Source organism: Triturus cristatus, chromosome 5_2, assembly GCF_964204655.1.
Source record: "Triturus cristatus chromosome 5_2, aTriCri1.1, whole genome shotgun sequence".
Classification (NCBI taxonomy): domain Eukaryota; kingdom Metazoa; phylum Chordata; class Amphibia; order Caudata; family Salamandridae; genus Triturus; species Triturus cristatus.
The window spans coordinates 862,453,735-862,476,393 of NC_140588.1; positions in this window are offsets into that span (position 1 = coordinate 862,453,735).

Here is a 22,659-nt window from a genome sequence, read left to right on the forward strand (position 1 = left end):
GTAACAAAGAATTGTAGAGCAACTGTTATTACCTATTGACTTTCGATGCATTTCTGCCTTTCAAATGAAAGACAATGTGTAAAAAGGAATTCACTTTGAAAAATGTCCTATAATTCTCATGCTACTATGGGTACACACAATTTTGGATATGTGCAAAAAGCTACTGTTTCTAAACTCTATATTTTGTTCCAATTTCAGAAATACATAGGTGTCTTTTATCCTGATTTTTCACTATATATATTTTCCCAAATTAATTGCTATATACCCGGTACAGGATGAAAAACCATTGGGAGACACTGATCAGTTATTGGCTCTGGGTTCATCGGGTTCTTGGTAAACCTGCAAGTAGTATATATCCGCACAGCTAGAAATGTCTAGCAGATGTAACGGTATATTGCTTTTAAACATGTGTCATAAATAGAAGAAGTTACAGGTGAAAAGGTTGGCAGAAATGGCTGTTTTTTTCAACTCATTTTCAATTTGTCCTATTTTCAAGTGTTAGTTTCTATAAAGAAACCTTGACGGATCTACACAAATGACCCGTTTCTGAATTCAGAATTTTGTCCACTAAAATGTATAGCTTTCCAGGATTCATTATTGCTTTCATACTCATTTCTACCATTAACTGGAAGAAGGTTGAACTCACAAAAAATAGCAAAAAAAGGCTATGTCCCAGTAAAATGCCAAAACTGTGTAAAACATGTTGGTTTTCAGACAAATGTCTGTCAGTACCTGAAAGCTAGGAAAATTGTGATTTCAGCCTCACAAAACAAACCCTTTGTTGATACCATTTGCAGGGGAAAAAGGACACTTTCATTTGCAGCACTATTTTCCCATTCCCGTCCCCCCCCCACAAAAACACTAAATTTAGCTGTATTTTGGCTAATTTCTGTGTCCCCTCTAAGGGAATCCACAAACCCTGGGTACCTTTAGAATCCCCATGATGTTGGAAGAAAAGGATGCAAATTAGGCGTGGATACTTTATGTGGTCAAAAAGTTACAGGGGCCTAAGCGTGAACTACCCCAAATAGCCAAAAAAATGCTTAGCACAGGGGAGGGAAAGGCCTAGCAGCAAAGGGTTTAAAGAAACAATTCCTCCTTATGCGCACACATGTGAATAGGGGAGTGAGTCCTGTAGTGCTCTAGGGTGGTGGTTGGAGCCAGCCAGTACAGTGTTTCTTCCATGGGTTTGAGGTAAAATGATGTATATAGTTCACCATCATTTTTTTTAATTATGAGGTTGAGGAAGGAAATTTCCATTTTGCTATGTTTGGTAGTGAACTCGAGACCCTTGCAGTTGGCATTAAGCCAATTGCGAAATTCTGCAAAGGTTTCTACCAAGCCCAGCAAAATCAATAAAATATTGTAAAAATACAGCTTCTGTACCATTATAGGTCTGCAGAATGGATTGTAGTTGGAAAGGATGATCACTGTTTCAACATTGTCCAGGAACAAAATTGCTAAATTAGGCGTAAAAATGCCCCCCAGGGATGTCCCTTTGTCTTGTTGATAAAAGTCGCCATTAAAGGGGAAAAAAAACATGTGTAAAAGTAGAATCAGGCAACTCCATAATAAAAGATGTGGGCAGGGGGTGTTTGACATACACTTTTATCCAGAGCTTTTCTGATTACTTCAATGCCTTGTAGTAGGTAGATGTTAGTGTATAATGGCTCAGTGTCCATTGTACACAATAGGCACTTGCTGGGATCAAAAGCAAGATGTTCGATCTGCTTAATTAGATCCATACTGTCCCTGACATAGCATGCAGTATTAGAGACAAATTGTTTGATAACGAAATCAATATACCTGCCAAGAGATTTGATAATGGAGCAACTGCCAGTTACTATAGGTCTGCCAGGGGGAGACTCCTGGTTTTTATGCATTTTAGGTAAGGTGTAGATAACTGGCATGCAAGAAGTCTTAGTAATTAAGAATAAGAATTATTTTTGGTTTATGAAGCCTGCTGCTGTGCCTCTACCGGTGATCTCAGAAATCAAGCTTTGGAGTTCCTTGGAGGGGTCAGAATTACGCTTTAAATAGTGTTCATTGTTAGTGTTTTGTCTTATGATTTCTGTTTTGTATTGGTCTATATTTTGTACAACTATGCCGCCATTCTCACCTACTGTTTTGATTATGAGAGAGTTGTTTAGATTAATATTAGGTACAGCCGGCTTTTCTGGTATCTAAAAATTGTAGGGGTGAATATTCTTTGGAGATGTAAATGAAAGAACTCTCTCCATTCAATTCACTCAAATGTATGGCCTTTGGGGGGGGCGGCAACGTTATTAGTTTGAGAGAAAGTAGACGGTGGGCAGAAACCAGTGTTGGCGTTTGCTGGGTCATGTGGGTGGCCAGCAAAAAATGTGTGTAATCCTATTTTTCCAAAAACTGTGACTGGTTGTGGGGACAAATGAATGGCCTTTATTTAGTAGTGATACATCCTTGGAAGAAAGACAGTGTGTGGACAGATTAAAAATAAGAATAGTCTGTATGCTTTCTGTCATGCTGTTGGAGGCAACAGGTAGTGGGTTAGTAGAATTGCCCATGTTGATTAGTGGCCCCACTGGTAGTACTTCTGATGCTTTTGTCCATCACCCAGGGTGCGGAACTAACATTGAACTCCCCCCCTCCCTCTCCTTGTGGTCCTGAGTTGGCCTCTCCCTAAAAAAGTGGGATTGGGTGCACCCGTGGAGGAGCTGGAACCTTCTACTGGGACAGAATTACAGGTTGAGTCCTCAGATGTGTCAGTGAATTAAACTATTTTGTTCTGTCAGTAAAATCTACCCACAGGCATCCAAAGTTAAGATTGGAACAGTTCCTACTAGTGAGAAAAACATTTTTAAGGTATGGTTATGTCTCTTCTGTCTTATAGTTGCGAATATCCTTTTTAACCTTGTTAGATTTTTTTGTCTTGTTCCAATCTGTTAAATTCAGAGATTGTCTTCTCAACTTTTTCCAATGATCTTTTTGCATTGGTTATCAGGCTAGATTCTTTAATTTGTTTTTCAAGATCTAGAATATCATCTAGGAGTTTCTAGAGTGTCAGATTGCAGTATCAATACCTAGTACCATTCAGTGGCGTGAGCAAATTGTCATCGGTAAACACCCCTGGAATGTTTGTTACTTGAAATCAATGTGGTATGGTGTCAGGCCTTTGTAATTTGTAATCTTATGTATATAATGGGGTATGATCTGTCATGCTAATAAGAGGTAAGTAATGATATAATAAATTAAGATATGAACTCAAGAGGAGAAAAACTAAGGAGAACATTAGGGGAGAGCAAAGAAAGGAAGGGAGGGAAAGAGAAACAACAAACCCACTAAGCGTAATTTAAAATCCCTTGCAATCTATTGATTGAGCATCATATGTTACAGAAAAACAGGGGAAACCCATGATATCTAGGATCCAGGGGTACATAGTGCTTTAAAGGAACATAGATCACTAATTAAAACATGTCTAAATGTGTTATTGGGAAAAACATTTATGCCCAGACACAATGTCCATTAGACTAGTCAAAACCACATTTATTAACACAAACAACACAAAATTAAACAAACAAAAAGGCTCTGGCATTAATAAGTGACATAAATCTGAAGCAGCAATTCTGCTCCTATGTTCCATACTTTATGCATTTTAATAGGGTCAGTGCACAAGAGTTGTCAAGGTTCCAATTCGTACACAATAGCAGGATTATTATCAGGACATTTAAAGTTCATGCCAGGGGATTTACGCCCAATGGTAATAGAAAAGAACTGAAAGAAAAGAAAAGGAGGAAAAAGAAAGAAAAATTAGTTGTTATTGGATTTATATCGGTGAAACCATATGTGGGGCACATTAAAGGGAGTCTTCACCATATAGGGGCCAAAAAGAGCAACCAGACATGTTGATTATCTGGAGTATAGACAATTCTATTGCAGGTGCAAAAATACTGACGTCGGTAGTAAAGGGGTCAGCCAGGTTGGGGTAACCTGCCAAAGTAAAACCAATCCAGTATAGGCAATGACTGTAGCAGCCTAAAACCTTTTTGTCAAACATGTGAAAACAACAATTTTCGAAAGATGTGAAAACCTGTTTTCAGATATTCTCACCTTTAAATACACCTTGCTGTCCACAAGGTAGGGTGCCTGATATTTAAAAGGGAAATACATGCAAAATATAATTGTATGTTCCTCCTAAGAGCTGTTTTCATTGGCAGAACTGTAGCTGAACTCCTCAAAAGGACAAAGTACAGATTATAAATGTCAATCATACCTTTTGACGAGAAACTTCTACATTATTCAAAGACTAGTTTTAATATTTATTGAAAGTCCAATTCATTGGTAAATTCAGGTTTGTAATAACTATTTAAAAAAGCATTTATCTAAGCACTTTCTGCCAAGGTAGTGTTATTATTTATTGAGGGTGCGACCTCCCACCCCAAAAAAGTATTTATTTTCTGACAGTTGCCTTACTGGTAATGGACTCAAATTTTTATTTGCTAATTTATGATACCTTCTTTCTGGTATTTAAATAGATTTTTTTTAAATGTCCTGAACTTGGGTATTATGATGAGGAACCATCATAAGCTTTCAGTATGGTGGAATTAATATATTGAGTTGTGACCTGGTTTGAAAGAAGAAACTTATAATAAGTTGATTTGTTTTTAATATTCTACTTCACTTTCTAAACTTATTGATTTGGTGCTGGGGATTCACATAGATTACAAGAGAGATGAAAATAAATAAGTAATTCCTGTAGACTTTATGCAAACATTTCCAAAGTTGTTTTATCTAGTCAGCCTGAGTTTTTGTAGACCTCTTGCCTCATAAAGGGCCTACACACATGGGGGCACTAAGGGGCTCTTTAATTCAAAATGAAAAGGAATATTACCAAAAGGCTGGCCTGTGTTTATGTTGTGGTAATGCTGGACTTGATTCAAAAGTATTCAAATTGGCCTTAGAAGAATATGGGCAGAATCCAATCATCTAATGAGTAGAAAAGAAATGTGGCTTTATTATATATAGGATATCCTAAGATTAGCACCTGTAATGTTTTTTAGCTTCTCTCCCTTTTTAGGAAACAAAATACAGAAATGTTTTTAATATCACTACATTGTTGAATGGGGACACCCATGGAATGTTTATTGATTAGGATTGGGCCAGTAAAAATAATACTATGTAGAATGTTAAAAAGACTCCATAAGTGCTTCAAACTGCTGATGGCTTGCTTTCAACAGCAGGTCATCCATGAGAGATCTCTTCTCCATTGAATGTTTTACTTGGAGATCATACTGAAGTATTTTGAAATTATTATCACTTCAAATTTTGCTTTACATTTTGCACTTCCTTTGCTACAGAAGCCTAGTTCATATTTAATTTGGTCTACTCAAACAATATCATTGTCATGATCATTCTTGTTATTCACCAAATGGTCATGGTGTGCTGAGATAAAATAATTTATACTTAATCTAATACTTTTTCCGTGAAACTAAAGTACAATTAGTTTTCTCCTTTTTTGTATTCTTACACTTTCCCTTTATGGGAAATATAATTGTGCAATTCCACTCAATCCTAGCACATCCTCTTGGATGTAAACATCACCTAACTGAGAAAAAAGGAGTTATTGAAGGCTTACTTACAGGGGAATGGTTTTTATTTATTATTTGTACCATATTCAGCAAATGCTGGGGCACCTTTAATTTTTCTATCTTTTGAAGTGCAAGATATTGTATTATTTATTGAGGCTTAAATCAGAATATGAAAGAATATCCTTAACCTGTTACAAAAGTTACCTTGGAGTGAGTGAACCGGGCACAACTCTTTACCATACTTAATTTACATTGAGTTGGAGATGCGGCGAGTGCACGGTAAGTGGTTTTATTTATGTTATTTTCCCTCTCCCTTTGTTTGTCACTTCCACCACCACCATCCCACTCATTGCGTGTACCTGTGCAGGCCACCACTGTCAAGATGGCTCAAGAACAGATGGATCCACGGGAATTAAAAGAGCTTCACCTGATGGCCCGTTATGTGCAATAAAATGAATTGTATTTTAGCCAACAAGCTTTCTCAGTCTTGACTAGAGAGTTGAATGGAATGAAGGTGTGTTATGACTGATCAATTTCTAGTCATAGAGGAGAAGAATATATTCGATTTAATTTAAAAAATGTCAAATGATTAATTCTGATGTTTAAGAGTATGTTCTTGTCCATTTCTTTGTGCCTCATATAAATCCTTACATTCCAATTTTTGGGATACTTACAGCCATTACCAGTTGCTCCTGAACCTGTCATATGATTTCTATAGATGTTATAATAAATTGTCTACATTAAGAAGGTTAACTTGTGAAAATGGTTAATGTAGAAAGAGGGCCCCTTATTTCTCCCCTATCCAAGCTACTAAAGATAAAGAAATGGCTCAATGTTTTACCTGCTAGTTTTGTATCTTCATGGATTGCCTCCTAATATCATTTCAGTTTATGGTACTCAATATCCTACACATATTTTGGTGAGTGTGAGAAAGTGGATTATTAGTTGTAGTGGATGGTAGTCCTCTTCAAGTAATAATATCACTTTTCCTGACAAGGTCCAGATATGTCTCAATAATTTAAACCTGAGCTCAAACTTGGTAGCTGTAGCACAGAGCTGACAGGCTTAACTTAGGAGAAATGAGTAAAGCATTTATCAGTACCAAAACAGCTAAAAAGTAGAAAACACAACAGAACAAAAAACAGCACTTGAATCTATGAAAGTCTTATTTACACCAAAATGTCAAAACTCTGATGTAGGGCACCGAAGATATGATTTTTCACTTTTTAAGATGTTTCTAATGTGTCAAAAAGTGCAATGCAAGTACCTGGTCATGCTAGACCGGGTCAAGGTCAAAGGTTAAGGCCAATAAATAAGGAGCACTGGCAAGATACTGAGACCAAGTTATGTCCGGTTGGGAGATTACCTTCTGACTTAGGGCCTGACAATGTTAGTGCCATTACCATGGCAGAGTACATTACTGCCATGGCAAGGATAATTCACCTGCCAAATTTAGAGATCCCCGCCAGCCCAGCAGAAATATCTTCCATTTGCAGGAAACACTGTCACAGCGGTACCTGTCAATGCATTGACAGTGTGCCGTGCTGTTCTGTCAACATGATGGGGCTACACACTTTCATTTCCTTTTTATTTTTATTTCCAGGAAGAAATGCCAAAGCATGAAGTTGTTTTTTAAAATTAAAAGAAATAAATGACCCGTGACCATAGACGTTTTCTCCTATGGCGCGAGGGTCATTGAAATGATTTAACCTTTACATACTCTCACATTTTGGGTAGCGGTTTTTAGGAGTAGAATCTGGCCATGTGTCTGCCAGCTCTAAATCAGGCGGGTAGACAAATGGACAAACATCCAACAGGCCTTACTCTCTCGGACCATTGCAGGGGTATGTGGGTGACGGACATGGAGTAGTCTCTGTTGTCTTCATACTGAATGTACTTTCACTTGCAAATCAGGGGAACAGACTCAAATGTTGTTTGGCATGCAGGGTACTCCTTTTGTGATGGAGTACCCTCTCCACCAGACTCCAAATCTGGTCCTTAAACTTTGAGATGGGAGGGGAAAATCCTCAGCAGTGTACAGCAGCTGGCTGTGGCCAAGATGGACTTCACAAGGCTAAAGTGCCAACATATGAAAGTAATGGAAAAGTCATTGACTTTTGACTGGAACGCTCAGCGAGGGAGAAGTTTGAAATTCAAGCTCAAGGAAGGTCTCTCACTGGCCGGATAGTTTTGGTGCCCTTGCTGGTAAAAGTTCTACTTTCAGACTTAGAAATATGTTTGGAAGTCTGGATAATTTCAGCACAGCAAATCAGCAAGTTGAGTCCAGCATGCCGTTCAAAGTCATGCGGCTTGTGGCTCCTCAGTGGCCTGGTGGTAGGCTCTGTTTTATTCTGGCAAAAATGCTTTAAATAAATAAAGTTTGAACTTATGCAGAAGTGGTTCACTCTGACTCTTATCCAATGGCCCAACAATCTTAGGGACACCACTTGTGGGTCAGGACTCACTCCAGAGGAAGCCACCAGCAGGGCCCAGTCAAGTCCAGTTGAAACTGGTTAGCTGGCCTTTTTTAGGAAGGTGGACTTCTTGCAGCTTCTGTGTCACTATTCTGGGTTTAAGCAGAAGGAGATCCAGGTCTTGGGGCTTCTCTACTCAGGTTATGGTAGGTGCACTACTCTTTCTGAAGTACAAATGTAACAGCATGTGCAGTACTTCTTCTGACTTGGGGTTTAGCTAAACAATTCCACAGTACCTTGCGTTGCCAAAATCTAACATGGCAGAATATCTCCTCCCTTGATCGGGGATCTGGGCACCCGCCTGAGCTGTGTATAGGGAAATAAGGAACTCAGCCTGTAAAATCAGTTATGGAACAGGTTTCCCCCACTGGGATTGATGCAACTCTGGCTGCTTGGACAATGGCAGGAGTAGGCATAGATGTGAGTTACATTTGCCTGTGACAGGGGGTGCCACTCTAAAGCTTGTGCAGTTGGTGGGCACATCCTCTAGGCTATCTGGTCAAGTGGAGGTCATACCTTCTCCCAGCCAAGGCCCAATTTCCCTTTCCTGGGAGCCAATTACACCTTTGATCAGGCTACGAGGTGACAGTTTGGGATTAACTCTGCAAAGGCCACTTGAGGCTTTAGGCAGGAAAATGCCAAGTTTTTTAAAAAGTCAAACACAGTCTTTACTGACACAAATTGAATTCTCATTTGATTCATCATAGTGGCCGCAAAACATAATTGGCATGATCACATATTTATATTGCTTTGTATCTTAAACCTCGGAACCCATACCAATTTTTGTAACTCAAACAGCTTTTTGAACCACCAGTGCATCAAAAATGATTATATACACAAGGCTTTTTAAACAAACACATAATTACAACATAATGAAAAGAAAACATAGACAATTCTTTTTAAAACAACATCTCATGATTAATGACAAATTTATAATGTCTCAGTTCTCAATTGGAATGCTTAAGGAGTAAACCTTTTTCATGTTTTTCTGTACTCCTACACAATAACTATTGGTTGGCAAAACTGCCTTTAAATTGACTTTTCAGTATGGAATTAAATCTGACTCAGAAAGAAGCCTACTCAATTTTGCAATTTAATACTGCATCCTAGGGGCTGAATGAGATGACAGAGTTGCAGAATTATTTCAAGTCCTCATATACAAACAGAGGCAGGAGCTCAGGTAGAAAAGAGTACATTTTACAGAAAAACGGTAACTGTATAGTTCCTGGTCAAAACCCATGGTCAACCATCAGTAGGAGGTTCATGGTGGCCCTGGTACTCCTTGTTTTGATTTTGCAATCATTAGACTTTAGCTTTATGCCACTGAGGAAACTCATATATCCCTAAACATTTCCTTGTACCAGTGCGCCCAAGATGCCCACATCTTTACTCTTTTACTAAAATTACAGCTTGTATCTAGCCTATTGACCCACTGAGTGGAGATTACCCAATCCATAAAAAACTGAGGTGAAGATGGCACCTATTTCAGATAAATCTCCCTTTGTGGAAGCAGGATTACTGAACATTATAGTGATGACAGCTAAAGGACCCACCACATTCTAAAATACCAAAAATCACCAGTGCAAGGCTTAACTTCATTTCCTTTCCTATTATATCAGATAGCGGATTACCCACACTGCAAGGGCATATGAACAGTGCCTTCCCTCTCAATACCACACTTGAGGCAAACCTTCATTACTCAGCCTCCTAAGCTTAATAGCTTCTTCGGCGTCCTCTATGCCCTGTGTACTGTAAATAGGCGATTTGTTTTAGAAGTGTGGATTTTACTGAAGTCCATAAAGTAGACACCGCATGGCTAACACAGTAGCCTTATTGGCCATTTCGTGGAACGTAAGCGGTATCAATAATCCTCACAAAGGGAAACAGGTGATTTCCTACCTCAGTAGACACTCTGTTAAACTAGCCTCCCTCCATGAAACACGCCTACTCCCACGGTCCAGGCAGGGATTTGCCAAAAACTGGGGTGAGCACCGCTATTTCTCATGCTATTGCTGCTACTCGGGGCACCTGCATTCTGATCCATAGAACAGTACCCTTTATATATCATTCCCACTATTCCGACTCAGGGGGTCGATACTTGGTAGTGCATGGAACACTCACAGACAAAAGTGATTTACTAGTGAACCTCTACAGCCCTAATGTTGATGACCCAAACTTATTTCAAGACCTCTCTTCGCGGCTGGACAGTTTCAAGGCAGACCATTTAATTATGGGCGGCGACCTCAACATGCTGCACTGTCTACAAACCAACACTACTAGTTTGCACCAAACAGATAAACCACAGGCTAGGGAGATATACCGGCATGTCATAAACAGCTATACACTGCAGGATGTGTGGAGATTCCGTCAGCCCACTGACCCTGGTTTCACATTTTGCTCGGCTCCCCAAGCTGTTTGGTTAAGTTTGGATTATTGGTTTATGTCCGCTGCTGCATGCACCTGGGTATCTGAAAATGCTGTGCTCCCACGAACACTTTCGGACCATAACCTTGCACTTTTGTCACTTCAAGTGCCACTTGTCTACGGTCTTGAGTGTTGTTGGAGGTTCCAGGGTGAGGTACTGTGGGACCAGGTATTCCGTAGTGAGCTACGAATCTCTGTCATTGTATATTTTGAGATGGAACGGTGTCCACACAGGCAACGCTATGGGAAGCCTTCAAGGCATATATTAGAGGGGTGTGCATCTCCAAACAGGTCGGGATCCTGTGGGATATTCTCACACAACTGGACCGGGTGGAGGGTGAGATACAAGATCTGGAGCTTAAAGCAATAGCAGAGGGAGACCTTCGGTTGCATAGACAGGCGGAACTACTGGCTGAAATACGGAGATCTCACAGAGAGAGAGACACCCTATATGGGAAAATATTCCCAGGCAAGCCGACACAGAGAGGGGTAGAGGCCGGGCTGCACCCTGGCACGTATGCTACACCCCAATAGAACACAGAATTACGTAACAGAGCTCCGAACTGAAGGCGGAGAGACCTTGACCGGTGGGGATTGGATCATGGCTAGGTTTCGGACCTACTTTCAGAACTGATACACTTCACAAACCTCTCTAAATCCAGATGCAATATCTTCCTGCAGTTCTTGAGTAAGCTTGGGGCTCCCCCCGTTTTTTGAGTTGGTCATGCTGCTATACGCGAATCCTGTGGCCTGACTACGGGTGAGCGGCGCCCTATCAGATACATTCCCAATCCTACACAGCACCAGACAAGGGAAGCCCGCTGTCCCACCTCCTCTTCATAATGGCAATGGACCTCTTGGTCAGGGCGTTGCAGTAATACCATCTATACCATCGTTTACAACTCATGTATGGCCCTCTAGTGATGTCATTATACGCAGATGACATCCTTTTGTTTATCCAGAACCCCCACCTCAACCTTCCCCCGCTCATACAGGAGATAGCACTCTTTGGGGAGCTCTCTGGCCTATGCATAAACCTTGTTATGTCTGAACTGTTCCTATTGTTGGAGGCAACCCACCCACCATGGCACAGTACCCCCTTCAATGGGCTGTGGACGGTACTAAATACTTAAGTATACATATCCAGAGGAATAAGGAACAAGTCATACAACAAAACTATGGCTCTGCGTTGTCTGATCTCGAAGTACAGGTTGATCGCTGGATCCTACTTCCCCTATCCATATAATAAAAAGGGTGGTTCTGCCTCGATTTATGTACCTATTCTGCAATATCCCTGTTCCCTGTCACAGCACTTTTTCCAAACCGTCCACAGGCCCTGACACGTCTAATATGGGCTGGGGCCCATCCCCGTATTAGGTGGGATACGCTCATACTCCCCCTATGAGTGTGGTGGCCTGGGAGTCCCGGATCTACAATATTATTACTTTGCTGCCCAGTGTCACTACACCAATCGTTGGTACCACCCTGATGCATGGATACCCTACCTGCACCCAGAAAGGGTAAAGTTAGAGTCAGTTCTTCACTCCCAAATATTACCTAAGGGCTTACCACTCGACACCAATGATCTTCAGACAACATCCACCACGTGCTTGACATGAAGGTGTCTGCGATGACTGTTGGGGGGACCACTATACTCTGCTGCCATGCCGATTCATGATAACCCTTGGTTACCACTTACCCAGGAGAAAATAGTTCAGTGAACAGTACACAGACATAACATGCACACCATGGGGATTTGTTCCCAGATGAACATGTAGCACCCCTGATTGAAGGCCCCTGGGACGGGGATCTACCGTGCATGGATCGCTTCATTATTAGACGACTAGGCAACACCTTGAGGTCCCTGGTCTCTACATATCCCTTACCCCCTGTAGAATTTTCACCATTGACATTAACCTTGACATATAAGGGAGGAGCACAAATGACCTCACGATTATATTGTGCATGTATAGTGCTGAAGCTGGATACAACTGGGCGGATGCGGGAGACATGGGCAGAGAAGCTAGAGGTGGTAATAACAGAAAAATGTGGGCATATTACTGTCCGCAAACGCAACACGTATCAGTAAGTCAGCAACACAAAATCCTGATTTCAAATTTCTGCACCGGTATTACCTGTCACCAGTGGCACTTGCAACATTCGATCACACAAGGTCTGACAACTACTTGAAGTGTAGGGTGGTAGGAGCAGACTTTGCACACCTTACGTGGACGTACCCAGTTATACGTGCCTAATGGGTTGCGGTGTTGGAGCACATTTCAGCTGTGATAGAAATTGAACTCACGCCAGACCCCCTTATTGTGTAGTTAGGATATACCCTTACCATAGCACGTTCCAAACGTAAGAGGGAAATAACAATTAACTGGGGGAACAATCGACCACCAGCTGCAAAAAATTGGATTGAAAGTTTGAGCTGCTGTGAGAGAGTGGGCGAGGATTATGCACACTTACAACCTCTCATTTCACATCCCAAAGATATTTGGGCACCCTTCTTTGCCTATTTATTATCTCTTGACCAAGACACCTCTGCTTGAGAATGCACTAGTTGGAACCATTGTGTTGATGGCTACCCAGTGTGATGGGCACAAATATGTTAATAGACCACCACCACTACAGCCTAGAAATGCATATGTACTGGAAACGGATATTTGAGTATAACACATTGCTGATGAACTTACTGGTGATGTAACCATGTCCAGGGCTTCTGTTTTTCCTTGAATGATGTGTAATGCCTTGGTTGTTAATTTTTTAAATCAATAAAGAAAATATTTTAAAAAGAGACAGGATCAAGTCCGTTTTCCTGCAAAATTAGATTCCGTGTGTTTTATTAATGTAATTGACTTTCCCACTCATATTCTGTATAGGAGGAGAGATCAGGGCTAAGTTCTGACTCTTGCCTTCGTTGCCTCCAAATAACTATTTGTCCCTTAGCGCACAGCTAGTTTTTACACTCGCCAACTCAGCTTCCAAAGACCCTCCCGCCTACGGTTGCATTGACCTTTTTCCTTTTGTTTCCTGCCTGTAACTGGGGTTTTAGGGGACTCTCAGGATTTCCCTCTACTGCCTGCCCTGCTCCTCATGCTAAACTAATATGACTCCTTCTCTTATTATCCTCCTTCTTTTTCTCCTGTGCCCTCTTCAGGGGAAACTGAGTTGGGAACAACCCCCAGCCAGTGCTTACACATGCCACAGAGGCAGATCTGCACTGATGCTTGCCGATCCTGGTGAAGACTCAATGCCGCTGCTGTCCATATCCTTGCAGCCTCCCTGCTCTAGTGAGATCCAACTGCTGACAGTCATCTACTCTGACCCTACCACAGAACGTCAGCATCCCCAAAGACATCCAGGATCTTGCATGCATTCACCCGCACACACAAAGGTATGTATCAGAGTCTCCCTGCACCGAGCATTGGCGGTTCGAGATTACAACACCAGAGGAATTGAGAGCTCCCGGCCAGCACTTTCAGCTAACCCACATGTTCCCCTACCCTTCAACTGATCATTGTTGTTTTGTGTTTTGGTTTATCACTTTAATGGTGGGATGATATGCATGGTATTCCACTAACAACATTTAAGTTAAAGGTCCTGAGATAGATACACTGAGTGCCCCATACTAAGGGCTTACATGTAAGTTAAATATGCCAATCAGGAATTAGCTAATAGTACACATATTTTTAGCTGTCAGACCACATGCACTGGGGTCTGGTTAGCAGGTCTCCAGTGCAACAGTGCCAAAACCCAGCAGCATCAGTCCAATAATTGGCGGTATTAGAATGATCATGCAAAAAGTGGTATTTCCTCACAGTGAGTCTTAGAAAAAGCATTGCCAATTAAACTACCATTTTCTTCTGACTATCCTTCACAGTCGAATGGGCAAAGTGAACAAAAAAAAATCAAACATTTGCAATTTCTTTTATATGTGCAATCCATAGTGCAACTAAGGTTTCACCATTCATTTGTGTGCAAGCATTTCATCCAAGAATTATTCCAAATTTCTTTGTATTGATGCTTGGGTTCCAGCAGTTTACACATATTTGAATCACTTGCAAAAGCAAGGTCAACTTCTTCCTGAAATTCACAGTTCCAAAGATCATGATGAAGGTAAATGCTGATAAATCAACATAAAATTCTTCTCCATTTACTCTTGTTGAGGACCTTCAACTGTGTTCTTGTTTTCTTTCTGTTCATACTTCACCGGTTAATTTTACTTAGGATTTGTTGGTCCATTAATGATCACTAAATCAGTGTTTTGCCGATTCAGCTTAAATTGCCTTGTACATGGAAGATTCATTATTTCACTAATTTCAACTGAAGCTACATCTTTGTTATACATTCCACTGGCCTCCATCTTAAACTCTGCCAGTTAATGGTGCAAGGGCAGCCAGAATATGAGCTGCAAGAAATTATCTGAAGTTTTGAGGTTGTGTTTATTTTCCTATATACTGGAATGTTTTCATTCTAGTGAACATTTCTGGTAAGTTGCTTCTTCAGTTCATGTCACCTTGTTAGTTCACCTTATCTTTTAAAAAGCAACCAAATAAATTTGGAGCTTCAAGTACCAGAGCTTTCCCTAGAGAATACTTGATCTTGAATGTTTCCATGTGGAGAAGGACTACTCCTTGAACTCGTAGGCATCGTGTTCCTGGATAGCATGCTTAGTACATTCTAAAACATCAGTTGCACATAGCTTGCTTTTCTATCTCCCAGATCATGATCACCCAGGGGGGTATGCTGCCTGCTGAATGGAGTGCAAGTGCAGTGATCAAACTACAGATTGCAGCTATGGGCAAAGGATATTAAACTTAAGCTTCTTTATTGTGTGCTAACTGGATACTATGAGTTTTAGAAAAGAGGCATGGTTAGGGCTTATAATCTACCCTTTACAGGATGGTGCTATATCGCAAACACAGTGACCTGGCCTATTTATAGCTCTTATAATGTGCTCGCTTGCAGGTTCTTATACCTCGTTTTCTGTGAAAATATAAAGTTTACATATGTGATGTGTTAGTATTCTATATGTCTCAAATCTAGGCTGAATATATTTTATTGTTTTTGTTAGGAGTTATCATTGTTTTATTTATAGGAGGGCATTGTCTATATTTAACCTGGGATTTCCCATCAATCATCATATTTGTTTAGTGTTGTTGAGACTTTAGGATGTGCAAATACTGTTTTGTTTTATAAATATGAGATAAAATCTTGAATCAGCTACTATAAAACCCCAGGTATCTGACAGTTGATTGGAGGTGTGTCACACTAGAACTATCATGCCATAGGTTGAAGTGACAACCAGTCTCAATTCGGGGTATGCTTCGAGAGCAGTGCTGAGAAGTGGGCTTCAGCCTGGCACTGCTCATTATTCCCAAGCAAGACCTATGATAGAGAATAGCTAAATTGATATTTTGTATGACAGAGGAAATGCTGTGCACTCCATCTTAAGACATTCCATGTACAGGCTTGTTATCTTCTGTTTCTGCTAATATTTAGTATAGCACTCAGGGGTGCTGATGGGATATTATTATGCTAGGCACTTGTTGCCCAAATTAGGAATGTTGATGTTGTTTTCGCTGGCAATATCATAATTAATGCATTTATTTTCTCATTGTTTATATTAACGTTAATCTTATCTGCACTAGACTTGGTTTTTAGAAATAAACATTTGAAAGTTCCTACCTTTTTTAAGTGGTAAGTTGAGCGTGTCATTCATATACAAAAGAGAGTTTTTAGCTCCACTGCATCCCTGATCTCATCTAGTGGGACTGATTGTGACCAGAAAACACATTCTACACAGTACTGCTCAGTGAGTTTTGTATGTGTCAGAGTCTGGATTTAGCCCTCTGTCTGCAGGATCAGCCACAATCTGTTTGCCTTCTCTCCTGTTTTGCAAAATTTATTTTTCTTGGCCTTAGGACTCTGTGCACTTTACCACTGCTAACCAGTGCTTCTGCTCACTCTCTAACGCATGGTATAACTGGCTAACACCTGATTGGCATATTTAATTTACTTGTTAATTCCTGCATGTTGGTATACCATATACCCAGGGCTGGTAAATTAAAGGCTACTAGTTTGCCTGCAGAACATTTTGAGTCACCCACTGAAGTTGCCGTTAAAAACATGTCTCGGGTCTGGAATTGCAGCCTGTATGCAGTTTTTAACTGCAAATTCAACTTGACAAAATTAACCGATTGTCAAACCTAAAGATCACTTTGTTGAACATATGTCACCCCTGGTGCATACCCCATACCACATATAGGGCAGGGTGAATTGTATCTTAAAAAATGGACATGTACTTTAAAGTTTTACAAGTCCTGGTATTGAAAAATTGCTAAATTCATTTTTCTCTACTGTGAGACCTAACTCTCCTATAGGGTAACATCAGGTGACCTTATTGCATTTAATAAGTGATAACCTTTGTTTGAGAGCAGGTATAAATACCATGTTTGGCATCTAAGAAATTGTAACTTAAAGTCATCTTTAATGGTAAAGTCAGATTTTAAGTCACAATTCTTAGAAAGTTGGCATTTCTTGTCCTAACCATTTGGTGCCTGCAGCCTTTTTCCTGGGTCATATGACTAAGTCTAGTTGGCCTTGCTGTGTTCCTCTCTGAAAGCCACTCAATTGAGGGACTGGGTGTTGGCAGGATGGACCATATAGGGCAGGATGAGGAGGCAGAGTTGTGCACAGCCCTACTTGCACTTCAAGGCACCATCTCAGCTAACACACAAAGACCTTCACATTAGCGTATTGTGTTGATAAAATTTGCGTTCTTTATATATTGCCTCCTTGTGCTAGAATCGTCCCCAAGGATTCATCTAACTAGCGATTCAGTGTACATTCATATTTTTGAGAAAAAGCGTAAATCCCTCTATGCAAACGTGGTGGTCTGGCTCCCCCAGAGTACAACGCAAATTTTATCATCACAATAACGGTTACAAATTATCAGTCCAAACTAACTTGACAATATATACCGACTTACACGTGTCGAGTTATTGACATATAAAGACATTATACATACAATGCGAAATCAATCAACAATACACTGAGCCCTTGACGCTGCTTCTAAATTTGATTTGAATCTTCATTGCTATCACCGGCAGATACAGACTTTCGCCAAGCCCTGAAGAAGTCCCATGAGGGATGAAACGCGTTGATAAGCAATTGTGTGGTGCTTTTTAAAGAATAAAGTGTTTTCTCAATAAAAGGATTATACTGGGTACAATCAAGAGACACGTTTATCTGTTATTTTCATCTGGGAAGCTATTCATCAATATGTTGTTCTGTTGTTCAGATATGATGTACTAGGATATCTATAAATTATAGTTCCTGTTTTTCTCGGGTGCAGGGTCATTCTTATGTTGTTGACAAGGAAAGTTGCTGTTGCTTAAGTAGGGATTCACTTGGCTCAACTAACAATCCAGTTTCTCACATAGTTCGACTAGATTTCTGATTGAACTGAGGCCTGACACCATTGGGCTAGACTTCTGACTGCTTTAGCACTGGGGCATCGGGGGGACATATCTTGGTAAATCCATAGAATGCTATGAGAGAGCCTCAGTGCAAGATGAATCATATGTAAACAGACGTTTCCAAATAATAGATGCATCATAATTAGGGCTCCCGTCTTTTAGCATTTATTTTTATACCATTTCTGTCTGTATTTATACATATTTTTTTTTTGACAATTTTGATTGGAATTTATGCATATTTATTTGGTGTTTTGAGTAAGCCTGGGCAGAGTGTGCGGAGTGTTTCTCCGCGTAGTTCCAAGGAGTTTAAAAAAACACTCAGTGGAACTACGCCAGCTCTGCGCCCTCCCAAAGTTATTACAAATAATTAAAAAGACACTTACCTGCCGCGTCTTCCTCGGCTGCCTCCCACTCGCAATGGCTGCTCTCTCCAGCCTCCTCCTTGACTGAATAACCCCTATGCTGTATGTCATGCACGTGCACATTTTCAAGACATACAAGTAGGAGTTATTCAGTGCGAGGAGGAAGCAGGAGAAAGCAGCCATTGCGAGGAGTAGGAAGCCAAGGAAGACGTGACAAGTGCTATTTTAATTATCTTTAATAACTTTGGGAGGGTGGAGGGGACGTCTAACTACGCCCCACCACGGAGTCGTAGTTTTACCTGAACTCCGCGTTCACAGCTGAATGAGGAGTAGGCAAAACTACGCAAACTCCGACGGCGAAGTGTAGTTTCCCGCCCGGGGTTAGTTTTGAGCAGCCAAATATAACAAAACATTACACCCACAGGTACATAATAGCATTATATCCATATATATGTTAATATATGCCTGTATTTAAGGAAATCTCATGCTGTTTATTTACTCCCCATGTTGTCTATCCACTCTGCTTCTGGCCTGGAACTCATAAAGAACAGCCTGGAGAGTCACTGACAAAAAGCACAGTTTTCTGTATTTTCCCATTTTTAAAAATAAATACAGACAGGAAACACCTTGTGTTCTGCCTGTATTTATCTGTAAAAAGCAGTAAAAAAGGAAAACTGGGACCCTTCACTGATTGTTGTCATGTTTTACCCCTTTCACTTGTTGTTGCTTTTTTCTTGCTGCTAGCACTTGGACCCCCACTGGATCTTCTTCTGGATACTCCTCCTTAAGCTTTCCTCTTCCTTTACGTCTGGAGGAGTTTTGATCATTCATAATAGCATCAATGTTAATCTTCTTCCATCAAGTGCTATAAGATTGCCAAGGAGGTTTTTTTTACCCATTGTTTTTTTGTTTCCTATTTAGGACGCTCATAAGGAGATACTTGACACTTTTCATATGCATTATTCTGTATAAGGCGAAACTGTAGCTATGGCGAGAAGTTGACCTTTACTCAGGCAATCAAGAGAGGGACTCAACAGGCCCTCTTTGGAATTCAGGCCTTAATAATGAGTCAGTGAGTTGTGGTTGAATTGTTCATGGTGGTGTTGGTTGTTGTCCATACCCGCAGGGGTGACCCACATGCTGCGCAATCCTGGGCCACAACTAGGTTAAGGATCCAGTTGGAAAGTAGGAGCAGCGAGGTTTGTTGACAGTGCAGTTTGCAGAGTTTATGGGAAGCGTAGCATTGGAGGTTGTTTCTGAATTACAGTTGACAGATATACATGAGCTATACCTCTTTCTTATCATGATCATGGCCTTGTATCCACCTATGACAACATCCAGATATGCTTCTGCCAATTTCGTAGTCTCTTTGGGACCTTTTTTATAGTGTTCCGAGACATGGGTTTATTATTTCAATCAATCTTGGAATTCCTAGAGAGTGTTCATGTCATGTTCTGGAGGGTTGCTCACATACCACAAATATCTCTCACAGACAGAGCATCACTGTCTCCCAGGATATGACTGCCCATTCTAACCCCACCCTGACAGTTCAGCTTACAACACCAACAGGATGCCCATCACATAGATGATTGACATCTGGAGGTTTCTTGAATGAAACTGCTCTATAGGGGAGAATTCCTCTTCACTAGGGATTTTCTCTCACTCATTGGGGAAGAGAAGAGCAGAGTTGTAACTGGGTTTGAAGGTAGAGCTGGCAAATCAACTCACCAACCTGGAGGCTAAGGTATGGTTGGAAGACAGTTCTGCATTGATGTGCTGAGCATCCGTGGCTTTTTGGCTGCTGTCTGGGGTCTTGCAATCTGTAAGAAATTCCTAAGAGGGAGACCTCTGGACAGTTGTGAGGTGTTTTAGAGATGTTCTCCTAGGTGGGACCAACACTCTCCTCTTCCTCTTCAACAGTGGAAGCCACAGATTATTCAGCTTGGTGTGGCCAGGATTTCCCCTTGAATAGCGTGCCGATCTCCTCAATGAGTTGCAAGAAATTGGTAATTTAATTTGTAAGTTAAACATAGAAAACAATAATGACACTGGGGCTGCTGAGAATTTTGATAAAATATAAAAATGGATCAATTGGAAAACATTACCAAAGGCAAAGGTGGAAAAATCACAAATGGAGACTGTAGCAAAATTAATTATTGATAGAGGAGGGTGTGAGTCGTTCCCAGGTAATGCATCCAACATTCTGTCAGATGAAATAAACAAGTTCAATAAAAAGAGTCTTTGTGACTCAACCCCTGATAACTAAGGCACAGAGCAAAAATGTGAAACCTAAGGAAAATTTGTTGAGTATTTAGCAGTATAATACAATTAAAAAGTCATAAACACAACACAATACAACACAATACAAATCCTACATAGAAATTTTTAAAAATCAAAACTATTTAATTAGAAAAAAACAAACTGTACCATCTCAATAAGGGGGGCATGGGATAGATGTTTTAAAGATTTACGACAAAAGGTGCCAAGAAAAAGTACAGCCCCAATCAGAAGTCACTGTTCATGGTTGACTCGGTCCAATAATTGATAAGCTAAGTAGGCTCCTAGTAATTCTCATTAACCTTTTGGGAACTAAACAAAAACCTTTGATAAATGAGCCTGCCATCAACACTCAAAAAAGGGAGCTAAATAAGCAGGGCCTTGAGGTAATAGTAAACCCACCTGGACACGCACAGACTATCATCTCAGACGATGAAATTACAAAAACTGTCAGCAAGCAAGAGCCCATGGGGGCACAACTTCAGACCATGCAATCATCACAATCAAGTACTTTAAGTGTAGAATGGTCAGCAGCCCCAAAACTAAAAGAACACAAAGAAAATGTGCTAGGAAGTCCTGGAAAAAAATCCAACTGACCAAGAATGCTAAACAAATGGAGGTCTACCCAATATTTGGTCTAAAACAAAGTAGGGGTGGTGGTCATCTTACTAATAGTTTGGTAGTCTCCCCCATGGATGAGAAATCAGCTATGGATGTTACAGCTAATGACTAGGGGTGGGCGGAATTTGCGTAATTGCGTTACGCAAATCTCCGCGAAACGGTAAAAAATCTCCGCGAGCACGCAGAAATTCCGCGAACACGCGGAATTGCTTGTTCGCGATGCTTTTTTCCTGTTCGCAATTGCTGTTTGCGTGCTCGAGGAGAAATATCTCGCAAACATGCATTTTGAGAACGCGAACAAGCAAAAATTCCGCGAAATCGCGGAAAGCAGACTTTTGGGCAATTTCGCGTTCGCCGTGGAACGCGAAATTACGCAAATTACGCAAATTACGCGAGCGGAACGGAATTTGACGCCCAGGCCTACTAATGACACAGTGGATTTAATGTCACATTTGAAAGAACCTACCACCAACTCCACAAGTAGAGGGATAGGGAGATTCCAATGGACTGCTACTAGAGTCAATATACGAAAATAAGTAAGAAAGATGAGTACACAACACCAACCTCAGTAATTACTCGATCCAGAAAACAGAACAATGACAACAAAAACACGTCAGACCTGAACCATGTTATCATACCCGAATAAGATCACTTGGCCCAACATTCGATCATTATTTCAGACCACTTTACCTTATTCGCACAATTAATAAATAGGCACATGAGAACCAGGCCTCTGGAAATCATGAAGCCTCAAACAGTAGCTTCTGACAGTAATGCTCATGATTGCGAGATCAAAACAGTATACTGAACAGATATTGAAATAATGAATAGGCCCACATAGGGGCAGACAGACAGACCCCCCCTCCCAGATCATGGAAAATTACAAAAAATAATAGTCAATATCAAAGGCCAATGTGGCTTATCTGAATCACAAGAAGTAGACTGGACATCGAATCCATCAATTGTCCTCCACCAAAGTAGCCTTTTAAAGCTATCCCATAATATGAAGACTCTCCAGCGTCAAGAGAGAGGGTGCAATCAACTTCTTTTAAAGCCAGAATATGCCACACAAGGCCCACACGACATCCTCAACAGAGGTAACACCGTGATGCTCCTTGCAGAGATCGCTGAGTTGAAAAAACGTAACCTCATCACACCTATTTACCATGGAATCCCTCACAAACAAAGCCCCCAAACAACCAGAACTGACATTAACAACATGGGGCACAGAGAAAATTGCATCCAAGATTATAAGGTGTGCCAGCATCTTTGAAATGTGGGGAAAGATGCTGATGAGATATACTCCGCCTCAATACTCCCTTCCTCTGCTGTGGAGCACAAGAAGCTTGGTAACCCTAAAAATAGCTCCAGTTTATTCAGTCCTGGGGGTGCCTGCGGCTATTCTATCTAAGGGTCCAGAGAGTCAATACAAATAAACTGGACCAAC